General features: G+C 35.0%; 1 long non-coding RNA gene across 1 annotated transcript; it reads left to right on the forward strand.

The window, feature by feature from the left end:
• The first annotated feature begins 608 nt into the window (after positions 1-608).
• On the forward strand, positions 609-5585 carry LOC129423295 (uncharacterized). Its single transcript, XR_012371072.1, has 4 exons — positions 609-2687; positions 3098-3192; positions 3489-3576; positions 4759-5585. It is a non-coding gene; the product is annotated as an uncharacterized lncRNA (long non-coding RNA).
• The last annotated feature ends 762 nt before the right edge of the window (positions 5586-6347 follow it).

A 6347-nucleotide genomic window follows, 5' to 3' on the forward strand; every position in this document is an offset into this window, starting at 1 on the left:
TCGTTTTAAGTAAATAAAAGAGATTGCTTCACTAAAATATTTATAATCACATTGCCTGCATAGTTTGTAGGCTATTCAAGCACAGCTGTCATCTGACAATAGATATTAAATTACAATCTGCTTAAGTTTTACTTATTTTGTCCCCTACAAAATAATGTGTAATATATCTGTAACACTGTTACAGATCAAGTTACTTATGCAATCAGGTGTTAGTGCACCTGTCCCTCATACACACGCATACGTTTTCATGTCTGTTATTAGGTTTGTTCGAGTTTATGCACCCCAACAGCTGGATGACATCAAAGTACCGTGAGGGCGATTCCAGAAATCACACGGAGAACTCTGATTTCGAGTTGCTCTCGCGGTATTGTGATGTCAACCTCCTGTCGGTTCTTGTGGTTCCGCATGAACTCGAACAAGTCTACCCAGCAAACACAAAACGTTTTTACAACGTTTCACAACGTTGTATTTTGGTTGTAATTAGGTAATGTTGCAGCACAACGGTTTTAAAACGTTTTAAAAACGTCACTCTAAATTAAAAAAACAATGTAACAAAAAAAGGACGTTTTTAATACGTTGTAAAAGCACCTAATTAGTACGTTTTTTTTTAGGTAGTAAAAAAACGTAAATATCACGTCTGTTTACTACGAAAACAAAACCAGACCAAAATAAACCATTTTTGAGACGTTTTATTTTGGTGTTAAAATAACGTAATTATAACGTTGGAATAAAACGTAAATATCACGTCCGTTTACTACGAAAATAAAACCAGACCAAAATAAACCATTTTTGAGACGTTTTATTTAGGTGTTAAAATAACGTAATTATAACGTTGGAATAAAACGTAAATATCACGTCCGTTTACTACGAAAATAAAACCAGACCAAAATAAACCATTTTTGAGACGTTTTATTTAGGTGTCAAAATAACGTAATCATAACGTTGGAATAAAACGTAATTATAACGTCTGTTTTTTAGGCATGACTGTGTTGGTAACTGGGCATTTTGCTGGTGGGCCGACGCACGTTGGTGGCCGATACGGCATTGATTTTTTTGCCATGGACTGCTCCATCATGCAGGGCCAGCGGCTTGTCTTCTGTTAATCACGCGCCTCAGAGACGCAAGTAGCCTAGCTGCTCCGCTTAAATTACCCTCTCTATCACTCCCTCTCTCTCAAAATGGGGAGACCAAAGCGCAAAGGTGATGCTCAAAATCAGTCCCCACTCGCAGCTTTTAGATATAACATACCTCTCTTCTGTTATTTTAATGCCGAGGGCGCATTATGCGATAAAGCAACTTCAATACGCGAGCGCATGCACACCCTGCTAAAAATACAGCAAGACCAGCATATTTTGTGTTTTGGTGATGATATGCTGGTGTCCACCAGCTAAACCAGCACCAAACCAGCATGGGAATGATGCTGTTCTATGCTGATTTTTCAGGGATTTCCTTCACTCTCAAACAAATCTCGATGAGCAGCAACAGTAGTATACTCATGAACTGGCTCAGCTTAGATTTTGCGTGTGCATGCATATACTTAGTCCTTATAAAGTCCAGATATATTTTTATTTAGCTAAACTGACAGAAGTACAAACATTACAGAGAACCCCATGGGTGGGGTTTAAACACAAATAATTAAATACTATTCTATCTACATGTTAGATGTGAATGTTGTTTCTGTTTATAACATATATCCACATACTGTAGCGATCCATGTCTCCCTCATAAGCATTCTTCTATTATGGGTTAGTGCATATGAAAAGTATTTTTGAAATAGCAACACACACAAAAAAATCATAATTGTCAATTATGTGATATTGTATTTACAGTTCATTTTGATTAATGAAATTTACATTGTTTTCTTTCATTATCTTGTAAACTTATGGATTAGTTGTAACACTATGTTATACTTTAACTTTTCTTTGTAAAGAAAAGTTTTCAAGTCGGGCATGTTGTAGGATTTTGGAATAGAACAAAATTGTACTATATTTTAGATAAAAAGATAATATAAAGTTCGATTTGGTGACTTACACACCCAACTCAGAAATGGAAAAACAACATGTGCATATGGCTCCATAACACGTTGAGCATTAAAGGAATAGTTCACCCAAAAATAAAAATGCTGTCATCATTTACTCCCTCTCATGTTGCTACAACCTGGTATAAATGTATTTGTTCTGATGAACATAAGATATTTTGAGGAATGTTTGTAATTTAATTGTTAAGCCCCATTCACTTCCATAGTAGGACAAAAGAATACTATGTAAGTGAATGTGGCTCCTGAACGGTTAAATTACGAACATTCCTCAAAATTCCCGCGTGTTCATTAGACCAAATAAATGTATACAGGTTTAGAATTTTAGGGTTAGAAAATACTAGCGTAATAGTTAAAAAAAAAGTTTAATAAAAGATTAAATAGAAAAAGATTAAATTGTCCTATATGACATAGAACAACCAAAAGTTTTAAATGCACGATTTAATAATAATTTAATGCGATTAAAAATGTTTATGTAGTTTTCTAAGATGTTTATTTATGTAAATGCTGTGTGTGTGTATGCTGCGGGTGCTGAACGTTACTGCCCCTTTAAATCCGTTGGAGTGACCTGAGTTACCATGGATACGAGGCTACTAGGAACAACAGAAAGCGACAAGCTCCGTGTCTCTTATGGTTTTCTTCACTTTTTCAGGTAAGTTTTGTCTCTCAAATTACAAAAATAATACACACAACTGTGGTTGACACCTACTTGATACGCTTTTGTTCAATATTTACCTCACTGAAATGGCTTGTGTCTTCGAGAAAAGCCCGTTAGCATATCCGTTAGCATGGTGCTAGCGCTATAGTTTTAGCGCTTGTTTATGAAAGTTTGGGCGATTGAGAACATCTAAATTTGTCATTGGGAGGTTTTAAAAGCGTTGTAAAGGGTGTCAATGCATTATTGGAAGTATGTTAATTTGTTTATCCTAAAATATGCGATTTACTCACAGTCTATGGATGTACTGTTACGTTAGGCAGTAGCAACTTCTAGGACGTCAAAATTAGCTGAAAGTATGTTTTATCGTAAACCAATATAGATAAAAAGTTGTTCTCTGATTTCAGAAGTGACAAAATAACCCCATAATAGAAAATAAGCTCAAGATTTCTGCATTTTCGAATGGAGCTGCAGTGCTGACAGAGAGATGTTGTAAACTCAGGTGAGATGAAAAGCTCATTCAATCACATATGCACTTCACAACGTAATCTTGCATCTTGTTATTTCCTTTAAAACATTATTACAGTTATTTAAAGAAGGTTTTGACAAACGTGAGTGACACTGTGCAATATATAATGAATAAATAAACCTAAAAACATAAAATTCAGCTATTTTTTGTGTATTCTATTTTTTGTATACCATCCTTTTTAACGTTTCAACTCTACTCTTGCTTGTTTCCTTTTGTACTGCATCCTAAATATTGTTTGCTCTGTGACAAGTTGCATGTTATGTTTGTAGATGTGTCTATGCTGATGGCCATGCAGCAGAGTTCAAGCAAACCTGTCAGAAAACATCTCTAAGGGGCTATGTATGAACCATATGGCTAGTAAGTAAGACCTCAAACTTAAACTCTACTGTTCAAAGGGCTGTGATTTATTTATTTGACAAAAATACAGTGAAAACAGAAATTTTGTGAAATTATCACAAAGTAGATGATCTGTTTTCTTTGAAGATATCCAATTAAGTGTAATTTCTGTGATGCAAAACAAAATCTTTACTCTCACTTCTAACAAACAGAAGTGCAACTTACCATTTTAAGGTAACACTAAACAATTTGTTAACACAACAATCAACTTTGATAATAATTGAAAATATTTCTTGAACAGCAAATCAGTGTATTAGAATGAACTCTGATAGATTATGTGACACTGAAGACTGGAGTAATGATGCTGAAAATTCAACATTAATCACAGGAATAATGCTGCCTTCACGTGCTATGGGAAAGATGATATTTTCCATTTGCGAACTGGTATTTACCAGCGTGTTGTGTTCAAGTGCATTTTCCATTTGTGAACTAGAATTTACCATTGCTTTTGTTGTCATTCAACCATTCACGACGTTTCTGCTGCTCTCCGCCATTTTGAAAATGTCAAAGGTAATCTCATCTCGGCAATTCGGGCATCAAAATATTTTACGAGTTGCCCAGTGGAAAATACCACATGAGGGGTGTTCATGTGCATTTTCCAAGTGGGATTTTGCTATTTACCATAATTACGATAGCACGTGAAGGCAGCATTAATTACAACTTACAATATGTTCATATAATAAAAGACGTAAAAAAATTGAACCTAAACCTTTGAATGGCATTGTAAATTATAGTTATGATGGCTTTTTCCTCCAACTTAATGATACTATTGCATATGTAGTTTGTTCCATAGAGACTGTCTTGGTTCCCCAAATAATGAGGACAAATTTACTAAGGAATCCAGAAAAAAATCTGATTGTGATTTGAACCAGATAATTGCTTAATAAGGTCACAAAATTCTTGGTAGTACCCAGGAGTCAAAGTCCACCAAAGGAGGCAGAGCTTTTTCACATTTTACTCCCAAACTCTTCCAGTGTAAATCTAGAAAAAGTCCTACCTTTTTAGCCAAGCATTCACATAACACATTTTATAACCTTGTTCTTAAGTTATGAAAAGTATTAAACAAGTGCACATGATCATCTTTTGCTTGAAATAATATGAACAGCAGCTATGGTAATCCTTTTGCTTTCCTGTTTCTATCAGGATACCCATACAAGTCACAGAAGCTCCAGTATGGATCCAGCCTCACTTGTAAAGACTTCAGATGACGCCTACACTCTCAGAGACTTCAGATGATGGCAACTAGATGGACATACAAGACTGCCAAACATTATATATATATTGCACTCACTGCCTCAAAGCATAAGTTTGCAGATTTTCAACCCATGTTATATTTTTACAATAAATTGGGGTATTTGAATGCACAATGTTAATGCTTTAACTTAAATTCCCAATTAGTTCTTGACAATACTCTGCCAGATGACAGATTACATATATTACAGACATTGTAACAATACAAAGTGGGTTGGAAATCTGTAAACTTCCTCTATAATCATAATTGTCTGTTTAACTGAGCATGACTTAAAACAAGGCATGTGTTTCATCTTAGAGCTATATGATTGCTGTATTAACATCACTTCGTTACTTAATGAGATTTATGCTTATCCCTAGTTTCACAGACAAGGCTTAAGCCCATAGTCCTTGACTATAGTCCTAGATGTTTGAGCTGTCTCAATTGAAAAGAACTTTCAATGTGAGATTTTAAAATAAGCCAGTGCCAGTGATTTGTCTTATGATAGAGACCAGTAACACATTTTTTCTAAGGCATGTTTATTAAAGATGCTTAAACATCTTATTTTAACTAAGGCATAGTCTAGCTTTAGCTAAGCCGTGTCTGTGAAACCAGGCCTTTATTCTTAATGCATTAAGATATGTAAGTTGAATTAATAGATAAAATTCTGTTTACACTTTATTGGTAAAACATACCAAGCAGATTAGCCCAGAAAATAAGCCAAATGCGTTAAATTACAGTTTGCTTGACCATTGTATGAATTTAATAATTATTAAAATCCTTATACTTGTTTGACAAATTAATATATCATTATTGAGAACTGAGATTTGGCATTTTGTTTAGTTTTGTTTTGAGTAAACGTTTCCAGTGTTTGTATACTATTAGTTTAACTTGATATGTCTGTTATGAAGTCTTTGACTAACGTTTTTTACATTATTTCATAATGTTTGGAATTATATGTTGTGTCAGTTAGACGTTTTGTCATATTAGGTTGCATTAAATTAAATCCTTGTAGTTCTTAACATAAGATATTTTCTCCAGTGATTTGTCAGTGTAGCTAACGGGTCCTCAGAAGAGTTGTGTTAAACATGAGTTCAAAGCCTACTGGAAATCTACATTTTTCACTAAAATAATGGAAGCAGATTTTGCGGAACCTACAGTTCAAGTCTACCTCCAGAAGCATTGAGGGCTCACAGGTTTGATGATTGACGGGTTCTTTCTGTTAACGCCCAACGCGTTTCGGCACGTGCAACATGAGAGGTATTAATAACGTTTTTTTCACGTTGTGAAAAGGTTGTGACAACGCCACTTTCCGACGCATCCAATACGACCAAATGTCGGGTCCCTCGAACGCCACAAATAAGCACTTCCACAACGTTGCAAAAACGCCTAGATTACGTTATCAAAACGTTTTTGCAACGTTGTGAAAATACGTATCTACAACGTTCAAAAAACCCGACACTCGGCCGCACCAAGTACGTCGGAAAACAACGCCATCAAA

The sequence above is a fragment of the Misgurnus anguillicaudatus genome, chromosome 9 (genome assembly GCF_027580225.2).
Source record: "Misgurnus anguillicaudatus chromosome 9, ASM2758022v2, whole genome shotgun sequence".
In the NCBI taxonomy this organism is placed as follows: Eukaryota; Metazoa; Chordata; class Actinopteri; order Cypriniformes; family Cobitidae; genus Misgurnus; species Misgurnus anguillicaudatus.